A 17,818-nucleotide genomic window follows, 5' to 3' on the forward strand; every position below is an offset into this window, starting at 1 on the left:
GACAGACAGACGATGATAAATGGTATGCAACAGTTCAGAGCACCTGATAGAGTATTGGGCTGATAGACATGTGACAAAGTGGCCGTTACATAATGCGTATCATTCCAACTGTTAGACAAAAGGAGGCTGCTAACGCCCTGCTTCATTCTTTCTTTGAATAACGGTAATTTGTAACATGCTTATTATCTTGTGATGTACTAATGATTTATTGAAATACGAAAACCTAATAAAAATTTGTTTGAAAAAAAAACAAGATTGTTCTTTGCCTCCCTGCACTGTGGTGAGACCCACCTGATCATGAAGTGTAGTTCCTATTTTCCCTATAGGCCCTGCGCATTGGAATAACAAACAGCAGTGTAGAGGTAGGACTGAGGTCATCTAGGTCTCTACTGACTATGTTATACTTAATTTAGGTTTGCGCCAGCTAGCTCAGAGGTCACTGGAAACTATCTTGACTGAATAGGAAGGGATCAGCTTCCCTGGCTCAGACAAAAAGGGATTCAGCTTCCGACAACCGCATAAACATGACAAATTTGCTCCCACAGAATAAGAGTAAATCTCTAGAGTCGTGTGAAAACAATAGACAGCTATTTCACTCAGTCAGATGTGTGTACTTAGTTTCACCAGAGTGCAGAGAATAGAGAGACGGGCGTTTTCAATAAAAGGTATTATTTATTGAGCAGTCTTCCTTCTCTTGGAAGAGAAATGAATTGCCACAATTGCAATACTTAATATAAAGTAAAGTACGTACAGTAAAAGGAGTATTATGAAATAATACTGTAAAAGCATGGCTATGGTTTCTTAGCCATAAGATACTATAAAATGGATAAAATATATACATACATACATATATACATTGGCTAACGTGCTCAACTGGTGCTTCTAAAATACGCCTACCCCGGTGTACCTGACCTAAGACTAATAAATGGGAAGGAGAAAGTAAGTAGCAGTTTAAGTTAAGTTGGTTTTGCCAAGAATCTGATTCAAGAATTCTCTCTAAGGGTTTAGTCAGCACTGTACCTTGGGAATAGAATGTAGGAGGTCTGGTATCTCTCTCTCAGGACTCGATATCCCAGTCACCCGCAAGGGTAGGCTGGAAACGCCGGAGCTGGATTTTCTCGGCAGGAGAAAAGACAGCGTCTTTCTCAGCGCGTCAATAGACGAGGGGCAGCGTCCGTGGGCTCTCCGCGTCAGCTGGGCTCTCGGCAAGCAGATTAGCTGCTCTGCTCCAAAACCAACACCGTGTGTTTGCTTAAGGCAACGTTGGTATATTTATACCTGAAAGGTGCTGAGTTTGACGTAAGGTTTGGACATAAGACGTCAATTAAGATGTCACTAAGAACTGGCCGTTCTAACAGTCCTCGCAGGAGTTCTATTACAAATCAAAACAAAGCAAGCGGGGATTTCCCAGGTTGCTGGAGGTTTGGTGTGTTGAAAGAACTCGTTGTGCTTTCTAGGAATCTAAGGAAGTAGCTTTTGCCATGCCTTGGGCTGCAAGGGCGATTTACTGAAATATGGATCTGATTCTTATGCCATTATAGGGATATTATTGAGTATAGCCGTGTAAGGGCATAAAATGGTACTATTGATTCAGGTTCCTAGATAAAAACACAATACCCACTCCACGATCTAATGTCCATCAATTACTAAAAACTAAGCAATAAAGGTGCATGTGTATTCCAACCCACCCCAAAATACATTTTGCATTCGAAATGGTGTATGCGAAATACACAAAAGATTATAGGTACTGTACGTTTTTAAGCAGAGTAATCATTCAAAAAAATGCATATATATTTAGCTTTTGCGATTTGCGAAAATTACACATGAAATGTCTCTTAATACAGAAAAGAGGGTCGAGACTATTTCATCATATATAAATGAAATTGCTTGTAAGTGTGCTAGAGGCTGAGGTAATATTTTGTCTCTAGAATTACTAAAAATAGAAGTCTGTTCTTTATGAATAGTTCTACTGTAAGCAGAGTACATGTGCCAAAAAAAGGCAAATATTTTGGAATTTGGAAAAAATAATTTCGTTTTCAGGGGAAAAAATAGTTCCAAATGTTTTCAGTAGCTTTTGTTTATAAAAGCCGAAGGCCGAATTCAGAGTTCAGGAAAACGCTGTGTGCCGGTTTGCTTAAAAGTTATTCGTTTGGTTCAGGGGAGAACATTACTTCAGACAGAGGTGCAAAAAAAACAGTCTACAGCTTCAGGTGAAAGTTCGACCAAGGATGATAATTCTGTAACCGGGCAGTTGTGAGAATGATTGCCATCATCGGTGTCTGGATCAGCAATGCTCACAGAAGGTCGTACCTGGGTGATGTTGCTCTCATTTCTTGCTTCACTCCCACCTAATCGTAGTGGTGAAGTTTCAACGAATGCCATCATCAGGATTGGTAACCGCTGGGGACAACACGATGCATGAGCAGTAACGAGACTTAGCAAAGTATCGATATCCATTGGTACTGCTGATTGTAGTGTAAGACAGGTGTCCAACACGCATTCTTCTCCGCATAGCATACATCGAAGCACAGGTAAGATGCAGTTCTGCCATATAGGTCTGAATGAAAGAAACCAGGTCATATTCAGATCTCTTAGCCGGGCTAATCCAAGGACTTTAGTTATGCGGTCCCAGTAGCGTATTGCTAGGATCGTTTCTTCCATTGTTGCTGAAGTCATGTCTGCGTTTTGGCTTGCCATATCGGAGCAGAAGGGTCAAAAATAAAATTCCTGCTACGAGTCCCAAAAGTAGTGGTAGGCCGCCAAATACCAAATGTACAAACTTGGGAAAGATGCTCAGGACTGCTTCGAAGGGTGTTAACAGTCCTGAAAAATTTGTCTTAAATACATGTGCGATACCACTGGCATCTGACATATTTAGGATTTGGCTTAGCATTTCTACGAAATGCACGGGGCAATTAGTTGATAAAATTGTATGTATCTCTGCCGTTGTCCTTGCAACTTGAAGATCATACGTTTCTTTTGATGACGTAATAGGCACTGTTGTCTGTAAAAGCACAGACTTCATTCTGCTTAAGTATCAATTCGTATAGAAGAGATATTCAAGGGAGGCCAAATCGTCGCCTCAGTATCAGTAGGGACGTTTGGATACAATGCTTGCATACAGCAAGTGACCATGGAACTAACGCTTACGAGAAATGCTTTCCCTGGCACCATGCCACAACAGCTGTGATCAGTTATTAGAACGTAACTCCCGTTAGAAAGTTGTCTAAAGAATGGCTCTATTTGTGTTGCAGGTGTGCCGTGCTGGTTGCATGAAAGGTTATTTGAAGTTCCTTCACAGGCCCCATGTAAATTAATACCTTGGCACAGAAGTATACCGCTTAGTGATTTTTTACATTTATTACCACTAAGAAATACATTCTGGTTTTTGTCACTATAACATGTATGTGTATAAGGTAATTTCCATGATGACAATGTAGCCTTTACCCCACCTTTCATACTGGCCTGCTGGTATATACTCTTGGCATTTTTTAAATTGGAAAGTTGTTATCGGAATTGTGATTATTCCATGTATTATCTATTCAATGACAGGTCTTTCCGACATTGTCAATGGTAATCTCTCAAGTTTTTCAATGCTCAGAATCGTATAGTCTGCTCCTTTCTGTGCCAAACTGATTTGTTTATCAGTAAGGTTAAAGATAGAGAACAATGACGTTGTGTTGATTAAACGCCAAGGCACATAGCCTGAACGCAGATTTTGCAACGTCCAGCCTAGCTGTACAATAGAACGTAATTGGGACTGACCATGTTGTAACATTAGCAAGTCCTGATCTATTATATCTATAGCAGATGATACAATACTGTCCAGTGAATATATTCGAGGAAAGAGTCATTAACCCATTGTCCACAACAGAAAGTGATTTTTCCAAATTAATACGATCAATTTCTCGTATTTTCTCTGCTGTCTCAATTTGAGTCACTTTCCATGCTTCGTTGTATGCAGCGTATATACTGGCCGCTATGAAACATTTTTTAACGCTGTTTGCGTGGTCCCATTATGAAATCGCGCAAGTCAGAACCGTCTTTAAGTAAAGTCAAGTGTTGCTTAATTTCTGCCAGTGTGGATATTAGTAGCCATTCAAGGCATAGTTTCCCTACACTGTATGTTGTTACTATCCCTGGATGTTGTCTCTGGGAGAATCTAGGGTCTGGTCATTTTTAACCCCTGTATTTTGTTCAGGAATCTAGCTTGACATTTATTTGTGTCTGTTGGCCAGATTAACCCCGTTTTTCAATCAGGATGTGTTCTGTTTTGATGTAAAATTTGGGATACGTCTATCTCAATATCTGTGGTTGTATTATTAGGTATTGGCTTTGGAATAGATTGTTTGTTTAACTCTTTGATCTTGGCTAGGCCAAGACAGGTAGTTTGTTGAATGGGGTCATTCAAGAACATTATTTGTTCTGGGATCATGCAGGCTCGAAATAACGCTTCTAATCCTTGGACCTGCCATTCTTTTGTACCCCAGATGGTTTTTGTTTTAATGCTGTTTTTCCAGAAATCAAAACCAAATGTAATCTTTTTTTCATAAAATGTTTGAGTACATAAATTTAGTATTTGTCAGCATGGTTTTTGTCACTGTTTTATCCAACAGTTTATAATAAAATGTTTCTGCATCACTTGTGTTAAACCCTGAGAAGTATGGGAATTTCTCATAGAATGTTTTCGAACTGCTTTTAGGTGGAGTAGCACAATGTTCCCATTGATTATATTTAAAAACATTTCTAGGTTGAGCAGATTTATGCAAGTAGTGGTGTGCATAGTGGTTATAGCAATACATCTGTTCACAGTTCGATGAACCCTGTAAATAATCATGTTCTGTAAATTTTGCTGACATTACTAAATCTGACATCATATTATTTATGCTTTCAAAGTCCCAATCATCAGAGAATGTACTTGGTTTTACAAGGTCACTTAATGAAACCTTAAACTGAGGAGGATATTTCAAGAGTTCGACCGGTCCATATATTTCGTAATCCGTTTTGTCCCAAACTACCCCGCCAGGTATAGGAATGGCTGTGACATTCACTGATGATAGTTCTCTTTTCTGAGATGACTTGTGTGGCTTTAGGACCAAGTTGATGTTCTGACTTGCTGTGTCCATTGTACTGAAATAAATGTTCCTAAAATTAGAACTAAAATTAGCCAGTGTAGGAGTATGAGTATGCCTAATACAATCCAAAATTCAATTAACGGTGCGGTAGGGAGACAAAATATCGAAATTTAAATATCGATATACAATAATATCGATGTTTTAATTTTGATAGTATAGAATATCGATGTCCAAAATATCAACAGACAGAATATCGTTTTTATGGTATGTATGTTACTAATATCGAAATTTAATAATATCGAAATTATGTTTAGTGTTATGTATTTTATTATGTTGTTTATATGTTTGTTAAATATGTTATTAAATGTATGTTTGAAAATTAGTAATTTAGTTTACATTTTGCGTTTTAGTATTAGAGCGGGTTGTGGGTTTATAGGGGAATAGGGTGGGAAGTAATTTAATAAAAATTAATTAATATATGTTTTGTAATATTTTTAAATAATAATTAATTGGTAATTAATTAATATTAGTTAATTAAATTAATTAGAGTTAATGTGCTAATATTTTTAAATTTGTTAGTTTAATAATTAATTGGTAATTAATTATTATTAATTAGTTAACAACATTAGAGTAATTGTGCAAATATATTGCATTTTTTGTTATTGGTAATTAATAATGAATTGGTCATTAGTATTAATTAGTTAATTACAATAATTAGAGTTAATGTGCTAATATATGTAATTTTTTGTTATTGTTAATTCATATTTAATTAGTAATAAAATAATATTAATTATTTAATTAAATTAGAGTTGATGTGCTAATATATTTAATTTATTGTTATTGTTAATTAAGAAATAATTGGTAATTAATTATTAAGTGATTACATGATATGATTTATTTATGTGTAGGGGGTTGTGTGTTTATAGGGTAATAGGGTGTCATAATTAAATGTAATTAATTAAAGAGATTGTATTTCTTTATTGGTATTTATTGTTAATTAATTGGTAATTAATAAGTGTTAATTAGTTCAATTAAAATTACATCAATTTAATAATATTAATTGATTAATTGATATTTATATTAATTGTGTTTTTTTGTATGTGTACAGTGTTGTGTGTTAAAGGGGGAGTAGTGTGTGAAGTAATTTTTACCCCCATGCTATCCAATGTTTTCCCTACTGTTGCACCCTCTGCAGTGGGAATAGTAATTTTTACCCCTAAGCTATCCAACGCTTTCCCTACTGTTGTACTCTCTGGAGTGGGAATAGTAATTTTAACCCCTACGCTATCCAACATTTTCCCTACTGTTGCACCCTCTGGAGTGGGAATATTATTTTTTACCCCTACGCTATCGAACGCTTTCCCTACTGTTGCACCCTCTGGTATGGGAATAGTAATTTAAAACCCTACGCTATCCAATTCTTTCCCTACAGTTGCACCCTCTGGAGGGGGAATAGTAATTTTTACCCCTACGCTATCCAACGCTTTTCCTACTGTTGCACCCTCTGGAGTGGGAATAGTAATTTAAACACCTACGCTATTCAACGCTTTCCCTACTGTTGCACTCTCTGTAGTGGGAATAGAAATTTTTACCCCTACGCTATCCAACCCTTTCCCAACTGTTGCACCCTGTGGAGTGGGAATAGTAATTTTTACCCCTACGCTATCCAACGCTTTCCCTACTGTTGCACCCTCTGGAGTGGGAATAGTAATTTTTACCCCTACGCTATCCAATGCTTTCCCTACTGTTGCACCCTCTTGAGTGGGAATAGTAATTTAAACCCCTACGCTATCCAACGCTTTTCCCACTGTTGCAATATGTGGAGTAAGTATATATATTAATTTATATGTAGACTTTTTAATTTATTTTAAATGTATATGTATTAGTTATTATTGTTTAAATATGTTTTAATATTTGTATTTAATATTTGTAAAATTATATGTATTTTTAAATTATGTTTACATTATTAATACATTTTAAAAAACGATATTTTTAATTTCACTATTTTTGTACAACGATATTTTTCCCCCGATATTTTTGTACTTACCTTTATGAAGATATAACACCAATATTTTTGATGTCGATATTTTTGTATGTAGATATTTTGTCTGTCGATATTCTGTCAGACATTCAACGGTGCATTCAGATAGGTTTCTTTGAGTTGACGAAAGAGTTCTGTTACTTTGTCTTTAAAAGTTTTAGTTGCTGGCGTTTCTGCAGGTTCGCTTGGATCTTCAGAAAAGTTATCGAAATTGATGAAGTAGCCAGATGCAGTTCTGTCAATTGTTGGGATTGCTTTTTCAGTTTGTCTTTCATTAGCACACTCTGAGGCTACATCGTTGTAGACTGGTTTTTCCTGACTAACTGTTTCAATTTGGGTTTCAAGAGGCACAAGTTCCATGGCATTGTTGCATAGTCCTTTTGTATTCACTGCAGGTTTATCAAATGTGATTAGTCTCTCAGTTTGAACCTCTTAGATTGTAGTAAATTTTGGTATTCTGCTATTTCTTGGGAGTCCACTGGGCCTACTACTTATTATTGGCCACATGATTGTGGTTTTACCAGGTCGATGGATACAACTCGGTTCTCCTTTTTACCAGCAAGGGGCGGTAGTACAACTGATCTTGTTCCGTTGACAGCTAAGACAGGTACTGCTTTTCTGTAAGAAGGCCCAAATTCCTTCTTCACCGCTATCTTCTCTCTGACCAGATCCCCAATCTTTGGAATCCAGACAGGTCTTGCTGGGACAGGTGGTGTATCTTCAGTGGTTGTTGGCTGTTGTTTTAACTTTATGTTGCTCAGGGCTTTTCTTGTTTCACTTAAGTCCTGTAAAACAGCCAAACTATCTTTGATGTCAAAGCATTTTTTCTTATCTTCTACCACTGAAGTCTGACTATCTAAATCCTGAATAGACATTCTAGTTCCAAACAATAGTTCGTACGGGCTGAAACCTTTTAGAGAATTTCTTGGCAGATTGTTAAGACTACGTTGGACACTTATTAAATGCTGGACCCACCCATCACCAGAACCTTGTACCTTTGCCGTTATAGATTTTTTTATGTCTCGTTTTTTTCTTTCCACAATCCCGTTTCCCTCAGGATGGACGGGACAAGAGCACCACAACCCAATGCCCATGCTGGTCATCGCCTCCTTATAAGCTCGAGAGCTGAATGCAGGACCCTGGTCAGAATGAAGCATGGCAATTGCGCATGTGCCGATAAAGACTCGCAAATCTTTTATAACAGTTCTGGCGTCAGCCGAGGGCTGGGGCCCCATTTCTAAGTTAATCTAGTCTTAAGAGAAATTAATGGGACGCTGGATTTTACTTGTAGATAGCCTTATGCTAACCACAGAAATGGCCATGGCAATACTCCGGTTGGCTCGTTACTGCGATCTCTGTTGCAGTCTGGACAGCTTTTTGCAAATTTATAATGTTGCAGGCTCATCCCCGGCCACCAGTATTCTGATTGTAATTCTGTCAGAGATTCCTTCATATGTTTGTGCCTCAGAGTATGTATCACGTGAGTCTTTTGTAGTTCTTTCTGTAAAAACACTACTTGTTCCCAAAGCATTTTATGCTTGATTGTGGCACCTGTGTAATCTTTGTAATCATTTTGAACCCAGTTCTGCAAATCATCATTGTAAGATTTGACGCAGAAATGTGAATCGCACACTATTAGTGTCGGGAATTCACGATCGGCATTTTCAAGCGCCATCTTTAAAGATTTGATTTCAGCTCGCTGAGCCGAACAGTTTCTCAGTGATTCAGTTTTTGTTATTTTCGGTCTGAATTTACCGCAGAGCCAGCGACCTTTAACAATTGCGCAGGCTCCATTGTAGGATTTATCATCTACATTGTAATGCTGTACAAATCTGTCCGTATAGATTATACAAGAGTACTGTTGGAGAGGCAGAATTTCGATTGGCAGAGGATATTCTTCTTCATATTTCAAATCATTCAGTTTTTTCATGTTCGGGACAAAATAGTATGTCACGTCTTCTGCAGCAAGAGAATTTTCCCACTGAATCAATTTTGGATCCAGTGCCACCGTTTTTAGATGAACTAGGCTGAATAATGCCTCAAAGGCTGATTCTGCTGTAAAAACAGTTATTCTTTTGCCTTGGGCTAGGGCTCTTTCTTTTGCTATAGCCGTCTGAACCGTCTTCACAGTATTTTCAGTAAGACTGAATGTTTTTTCTGCTTTTGTGTACAAATGTGATTTGTAAGCTATTGGTACAGTTTCTCCCTCAGAGGTCAGGTACGTGAATCCGCATCTTCCTGGGATGACTCGGATTACAAGGTTGCGTGTATTGTCGCGTGTTTCTAATTTTGTTTTAGCTAACATGTCTGTTTGCAGTGATCTCAAAATTTCTGTATGTTTTTGAGTCCAATTTATTGGATTGAAATCAGGTTTTATTAATTTGTAGAGAGGTTTAACCCTCTCCGCATAATTTAGAATGTAAGTTCTTCCGAAATTCAGGAAGCCTAGTATTGATTGTAAGTTCTTCAGCGTTTTTTGGTGCTTGGAGTACAGCTCACTTCTCTAAGAGGCTGTCTGCTAGGCTTTTGCCTTCACTTGATAATTCGTATCCTAAAAATAGGACAGTTAGATGGGCAATTCGGGACTTTTTAAAGTTGAATTTGTAACCCTCTGCTGCAAACCCTAGTATTATGGTATTCACTCTTTTCAAGTGAGTATCCAGGTCATCATCTGCGAGATAGATGTCATCGACATAAGATAATGCCTCATCATCATATATTTGTAGTAAATCTGTTACTCTTGCTGAGAATAATCCTGGGCTATTCTTGAATCCCTGTGGGAGTCGACAGAAATTTTTCTGTGACCCCATTATTGAGAAAGCGGTTAAATACCTGCTTTCCGGTGCAATGTTTTGACAAAAGAATCCATTAAAAATGTCTAATGTTGTTTTGTATTTTTTGCGAACTATGTTATTCATTAGTGCCGCACTGTGCAAATTTTGTACTGCAAATGTCTTGCAACATGAGTTAAGGTGTCTGTAGTCCAAGACTAGACAATATGAATCGTCTGATTTGGAGACAGGAAACAAAGGATTGTTCATTTGAGAGGTGCATGTTTCAATCACCCCTTGGTATTCAAGTTGATCCAAGATCTCCCTGACCTGTTTTTTAGCTTCTTGCTTAATTGGGTACTGTCTTTGTGCAGTTGGTTGACTTTTTAACTGGATTTTGTGAGGAGAGTCCTCATCCCATCCTACATGATTCTTATATAATGCAGGTGCTTGAACTACTGCCCATTTTCTGGCATATATATATTTTCTATGTATTGGAATATGATTTGAGAAGGCAGGCATAATCATTTCTTCGCCATGAGGGCACTCCCTGACAAACTCTGGTGGCCAGTCTATCTCAGCTAACAGGATGTCATAGCCTTTTGAGAGGTTATCCAAAACAGGCCCCTTACCTTCCTAGTCTTATCTCCCTCTATACGCAATGTTATTGCGTATCTTTTAGGGGGGTTCGCTAACTCTGGTGTGAGAAGTTGGCCTGATATATGATGTTTCCAATTCTGGAACCACCTTGTATCAGTCCAAACAATCCCTTATGGTGTCTGGTTGTAAGTCAACCTTATTAGACAAGCTATCTTAAGGGTAGCATAGACTAAGCAGCCTAAAAGGCTTAACTCAAGAGGTCGTGTTAAGCGAGCTGTTTTACCAATCACAGTCCTGTAATATCAAATGAAAGGACACCACACAAGTATTTATTATAAAAATATATGTGTTTATTTCTAAAATGATCCCCAGTACTCTTTATGAGCAAAGGGGCACAAGCGTTAAATCAAAAGCACAGTATAACATACAAAGTTGCACAGTTATGGATGAGGGCAAGTGGCCACTCAAACCATATATTAAAAAAGTGGTATATGAGATACCAATCGAACAGTGGTTAGGCCTAGGGAATCGCTGGGAACAGTCGGGACTAGCAATGCTGAAGTCGGGAAAACCCTGCGGGATTCGGGTGCAGCGCTTAAAGCGCGGCTTGCACCAATGCAATGTCAATGGTGCGTAAAAGTTACACATATAGAGTTTAAGGATACTTCCGCTGAACCTAGAAGGACCAAACTTTAGACACAGATCCTAGAGGTGTGTACCAGTGTGGGAACACCGGCGTTGCAATGTTACCTCACCCACAGGAAGCGGGTGCATAGGGTCGAAGTGGCGTCGGGTTTTGTCACGCAGGTTCTTGGTGCTTGAAGCTGAAGATGCTTCAGGCGATGTGAAGGAGAAGTGTCCGGTGTGATCCAAGGGTGGATCAGAGTAGAAAAGTACCTGAAAGCAGAGGGGACAGAGTCTAGGTCACTCAGCAGTGACCAGGGTGGAACCAGGACGGAACCAGGCAATGTCGGCGCAATCAGGTGAATGTCGAGGAGCTTCTCTCCGCTGTCACGTGGGCTCTGGGGCATCTGCGACGTCCAGGAGCAGCTCACGATCTGTCCCACGCAGGCTCTCACCGTCGGCGCAGTCGGCTTCAAGATTGGAGCAAACAACACTTGGCAAGAGCAATCCACGCAGGACCGGAAGATTGCTTCTCAATCGGACCAGAAGGGTCAGAGCGGGTGCTCCTTTTCAGAGGAGCTGGTGCAAGTCTGGAGCAACCAGAATAGCAAGTCGGTTTTAGGTTTGTCGGCACAGGGGCCACAAGCCAGCTGGCAAGTGACCGGGCCAACGCGTTGAGCCAAAGAAAGCGGAAGGGCCCCACGCAGCACTCGTCGAGTGTAGAGGGGTGAGCTTCGGTGCAAGAGTGGCTCAGGGTTGGGGCTTCTCAGACCCCGGTGTACAGCTTCGAGGGTCACTCGTGGGCTGCACGGTCAGCGTCTTGTGGTCTTTTCAAGATGGCGTGCCCCACGCTTTCGGTCGCCTCTACGGGTCTCAGCTCTGCAGGGACGGTGGATCAAGCTGTAAGAAGGCAGGCAAGTTTGATCTCGTCCATCTCGGTCGCTCGAGTTCCGGCGGGAACTGCAACAAAGCAGACGTCGAGGTGCTGGATGGTGCCTGTTTGCACAGGGTGGTCACTCCTTGACCACAAGGGAGATTCTTCAGTCTTCTACGTTGAGTAGGATGTTGAAGGGTCCAGAGTTTCGTTTCAAATGTTTCATCAGGATAATCTGAGTGCGTTGGCACTGCTCCCATTCTTATACCAATCTAGGGGGCTGGATTCCCTGCTAGGTCCCCTCCTATGGGTGGGACCCAGGAAGGGGGTGGATACACCCCTTTCCTTTGATCCAGGCCGCGCTGGGACAGGGGCTGGTGTGCCCCAGAACCGGTTTGGCCGGATTATGCAAGGGGAAGCCTTGTGCTCCCAAGGCAGTGTCTGGTTTCTTTCAAACCTCCCTGCTACAATCCACTATCTCCTGTCTGGGGTGGTGTGACACCTCCCTGTGACAAGAAACCCTTTGTCCAGGCCTCCTCTGCTGAGTTTTGGTTGGCAGCAGGAGGTCAGACTTGTGTCTGTGGCAGAAGCATCCATTTTGTGGATCGGAGGCTCTTTTAAAAATCAACCGCGTTTTAGCAAAGTAACATGTCGTCTCCCTCTAGAGGGGTGGAATGCTACCCCCGTCGCCAGGACTGGCGAGGGGGTAGTATTCCAAATCGTATGACACCTTACACAACATGTTTTGATAAAGCCAAACCAAAGTTAACATATAACCGTGAGGATTATAATGCACTTAAGAGTATATGGTATGGCATTATCCCGGAACAGCTTAGGGAATTGGTCCCGACAGCTGCAGACAAGCTCAGCTCATGCTAGAGCACCATCTCACATAAAACCAAGAACTCTGCCTCCAGGATTGTTAAGGCCTGCCATAGGAGTGACTGATAGGTATATATGTGTCCAGTTAGGTTTAGATATAGGCATACTATATCTAAGAAAGGGGTGATTACACCACCTTGCCCCAGCTGAGTGATCAGCCAGTTGTGTCAATTTTAGATAGCCAGCCAGGGGTGGCAAAAGATATGCTGCAGCCCCTGGTAGGCCTTGGAGGCACCTATGCCCTGGGCACCTATAGTGCTCTGTACAGGGGCTGATAAGGTGACCCAAGCCAATCTAGTTATGCACCTAGGGTACATGGAATCCAGTTTACAGAGAGAGCAGATAGCCTGGGGCCCTGATTAGCAGGGAACCAGGCCAACTAAGTCGAAAACCAGCTAAACACAAGGCAAAAAATCTGGGGTAACCATAGTCAGGTAGCCACCTTCCTACACCTGGTATCTGCAGTTTCCACCTGAATGTATTCATTTGTGTCCACTGTCTCCAGATGATTCATCAGGATCTTGCGAGCTATGGTGATATCTGCTGCGCTGTCTAGCATTGTCTGTGCCCACTCTCCGTTTTTCAGCTGTGTCCTCAGTATCCTCGGCATGTTCGATTAATTTAATACTGGCTACCTTCTTTCTTGGAAATTGAGATTTTTTACTTTGAGCAGGTTCCTTGTCTTTGGACTTGACGTGCTCTTCCCTGTGTTCTGACCGTCCTCTTCTTTCCGATTTCTGCGAAAAAGATCGAGAGGGACGTGTATCAATATCTTGATATCTATCAGGTTTTTTCAAATTATCCCTATTTCTAAGGTTATATCTTTTTTCAGAGGGCTCCCTTTGGGGAGACTGGTGTTCTCGGCTCGGAGCTCTTTCCCTCCGCTGAGGAGACCTTCCTCTGGACTGGAATATTTTTCTTTGGGAGTGGATTGTTTATTTCCATCCCAGCTCTTTTTTGGAGTATATAGATTTTTTTTAATAAATATATTTTCAGGATTTTCAAGTAGTTGGGGTTTTACCGGTTTCCCACCCAAACTATCTCTACCTAGTTCTTCATAGGATTTTACTATGATTCTGGCAAGTTCAATTGGTTGGTCTGCTATATCTGTTTCTTTCAATTTTTGGCGGATCGCCACAGATGCTGCTTCTCCCTTTATGTTGGCTAATAATATAGCCGAGACCTGCTTGAAGTCTTTCAGTAATTTCATACCAAGAGTTAAAGCAGGTTCTGGACCGTATTTATTTTGAATTTGTCTTAGCACATCTGGTATTACCTGCAGAGACGAAACACCATGTATTTTTGTGTAAATGGAAGCAAAGACTGTGCCCCAAGAGTCACAGTCCTCCACATGTGGTGCGACCCCCATTGGAAGGCAGATAGTCAGAATTCTGTGTTTCTCACTAGGGGTAGTATTTGGGAATACTGCCTCTATTTGAGTTATTTTCTGTGCTAGCCAGAATGGAATTTGTTCCCGTTTTGCGGGTGTTTTACCAAGACATGATTGTATGTTCTGTGGTGTAATTTTATTTGTGTTCCCCTGATGAGGGGTCAGCTGTGGAATGTTAACAGCTGGTTGGACTGTTGCAGTCCGCATTACATATTGGACTAACGGTCTGTGAATTTTAATTAGTAATTTTAGCTGGGCTAAAAGTTCCTTGTCTGAGATTTTATCAATGTCAGGATGTGGTGTGTAGCTGGCTAGAACTAGCCACGTTGCTCCTGGTCTACCTAGTGGACCGAGCCTGGTGATGTGATCATTATGTTTTAGGGGACCTTTTAAATCAGAGCAGGTGCTCTTGGTAATTTAGTGGAATTTCCACATCCTCGAAAGGAGTGTATTCATCCGGAGGTTCCTCTATTTTGTAATAGTGGAATTTGTGTGTTGTAGCGTTTGCCGCTGGAAAGTTTATCCATCCTCTATCACGAAAATGACTGTACCACCTCGTGATGTTAGTCCGTTTTCTATAAGTTTTAGAGTTATAGTTTTTCTTATGTTGACCGGAATGAGGATAGAATTCCAGTCATTCTGTAGGAGACTTGTGTCTTCCTCTATTAGTTGAGCTGCCATTCTAGCTGCCTCCCTTTCGTCTTCACTATCTGGCATTTTACTGTCAGAAAGGTTTTCCTGTTGCAGATCAAGTTTCAAGGAGACAAAAGATTAGGTGCACAATATTTTGGAACACTGTATCCTTCAACGCGGACTAAACCAAAAACTCTACATAGGAATCTCTTCCTACTGAGTTCCGGCGGATTTTAACCTTTCACCCACTCCAGACGTCTATTGGAGTTTTTACGGGAAAAAGGGTCTGCGTGAAAAAGCACGACTGAGTTACTCTAACGTCTTGCGTTAGTTTTATCGCCTTACCAGTAGTGTAGTTCCTATTTTCCCTATAGGCCCTGTGCATTGGAATAACATAAACAGCAGTGTAGACGTAGGACTGAGGTCATCTAGGTCTCTACTGACTATGTTATACTTAATTTAGGTTTGCGCCAGCTAGCTCAGAGGTTACTGGAAACTTTCTTGACTGAATTAGAAGGGATCAGCTTCCCTGGCTCAGACAAGAAGCGATTCAGTTTCCGACAACCGCATAAACATGACAACTTTGCTCCCTCAGAATAATAATCAATCTCTAGAGTCTTGTGAAAACAATAGACAGCTATTTCACTCAGTCAGATGTGCGTACTTAGTTTCACCAGAGTGCAGAGAATAGAGAGACGGGCGTTTTCAATAAAAGGTATTATTTATTGAGCAGTCTTCCTTCTCATGCTAGAGAAATGAATTGCCACAATTGCAATACTTAATATAAAGTAAAGTACGTACAGTAAAAGGAGTATTATGAAAATACTATAAAAGCATGGATATGGTTTCTTAGCTATAAGATACTTTAAAATGGATAAAATATATACATACATATATACATTGGCCAAAGTGCTCAACTGGTGCTTCTAAAATACGCCTACCCCGGTGTACCTGACCTAAGCCTAATACGTGGGAAGGAGTAAGTAAGTAGCAGTTTAAGTTAAGTTGGTTTTGCCAAGAATCTGATTCAAGAATTCTCTCTAAGGGTTTAGTCTGTACTGTACCTTGGGAATCGAATGTAGGAGGTCTGGTATCTCTCTCTCAGGACTCTATATCCCAGTCACCCGCAAAGTTAGGCTGGAAACGCCGGAGCTGGATTTTGTCAGCAGGAGAAAAGACAGCGCCTTTCTCAGCGCGTCAAAGAGGAGGGGCAGCGTCCGTGGGCTCTCCGCGTCTGCTGGGCTCTCGGCAAGTAGATTAGCTGCTCTGCTCCAAAACCACCACTGTGTGTTTGCTTAAGGCAACGTTGGTATATTTATACCTGAAAAGGTGCCGAGTTTGACGTAAGGTTTGGACATAAGAAGTCAATAAAGATGTCACTAAGAACTGGCCGTTCTTAGAGTGCTCGCAGGATTTCTATTACAAATCAAAACAAAGCAAGCGGGGATTTCCCAGGTTGCAGGAGGTTTGGTGTGTTGAAAGAACTCGTTGTGCTTCCTAGGAATCTAAGGAAGTAGCTTTTGCCATGCCTTGGGCTGCAAGGGCGATTTACTGAAATATGGATCTGATTCTTATGCCATTATAGGGATATTATTGAGTATAGCCGTGTAAGGGCATAGAATGGTAATATTGATTCAGGTTCCTAGATAAAAACATAATCAATTTGCCATTCTTAGGGGCCCGTGTGAAGTTTTTAACAATAATAAATACATCTGTAAGCCTAGCAAATTAATTAGTGTGCTCCTCCATAATAAATCTCTTGGGAGAAGAACAAACAACTTCCCACTTGACATTTCTACAATGGTTAGTCACCTTCAATACATACCCTCAAAACTGAGTAGATGTCTCTGTAAAAGATGGTAAATGATCATTCACAGTTTAAATAATTGGGCTATAGTTACTCTTTCCCATCTACAACTATCATATTGTGTATGAATCTCCATATCCTAGTATCTAGAATGAAGTACTCAATTTGGTTAGTTTATCCCCCTCTGTGAAACGTGGGGGCGGCACATAAGTCAGAAGGTAAATGGCCACTACATGCTCTTAGACCGTGCGCAAGGGATAAGTCCACCATTTGGAGAGCAGCCCTGGAAAGATTACTCCTTAAAGGGATGGAACCTTGGGAATTCCCCACAACATGTCTTCATCACGGCATAAGTCCTGTAAGATACCGTAGGGTTCATAGGTTAAGTTCAAGTCACCTGCCACAATGACGTGATGGGTCCCACTACAAGGAGCTGAGATCTTATTCAATAAACAGCAGATGGAGATTCCTTCTGGGTAACAGAGCTCCTGCTATAGATGTTAATTAACAAAAGGTATATTCCTTTGATGGAGTTACAATGCATCCTGGGATGGCAGGTCAAACAAGTGGGACCTCTACTACAGAGCAAGACAATGCAATATTCAACCAGACTTGCAGACCACTCTATGGTCGCCATGCTGGGGACCGCACAGCGGGTAAAAACATCTTGAAAACACCTCTTAACGTTTTTAGTACACCACGTCTCCTGAAAAAGAAAAATCCATTGGCCATCAATGAATTGATCCCATTCCATATCACCTAGTTTTGTAATTTATTCCAGCAATATTCAAACTAAGGATAGCTGTAATGATTGGTAACATTGTCCGGGAAGAGTAAACAGTGACTGCGCCCACTGGCCCAGAATGGGGAATTAACTCAACTCTAGTCACTTGCGGTTTAACTACAGGTGCTCGAATGGAAGACTCAGGCACCAACCCAAAGTGCAAAAGAAACAATTGTTGGATGGAATGCTGGACAATGCAAACATTCACCCCTAGTCACAAGGATCTGAGTTAAATCCATCATTCTATTGCTCACCACACCACCCCAGTTTGGAACCAGCCATATGCAAATCAGTACTGACCCTGTTCCTTGTGGGAACAATCCAGCTTAAAATGGCC

General features: G+C 40.7%; 1 protein-coding gene across 1 annotated transcript in view; it reads right to left on the reverse strand.

Annotated features, from left to right (window-relative positions):
• Nucleotides 1–17,818, reverse strand: part of SAP130 (Sin3A associated protein 130) — a 988,428-nt gene that overhangs the window by 933,288 nt on the left and 37,322 nt on the right. The gene's annotated exons all lie outside the window — the stretch shown is intronic.

The sequence above is a fragment of the Lissotriton vulgaris genome, chromosome 11 (genome assembly GCF_964263255.1).
Source record: "Lissotriton vulgaris chromosome 11, aLisVul1.2, whole genome shotgun sequence".
In the NCBI taxonomy this organism is placed as follows: Eukaryota; Metazoa; Chordata; class Amphibia; order Caudata; family Salamandridae; genus Lissotriton; species Lissotriton vulgaris.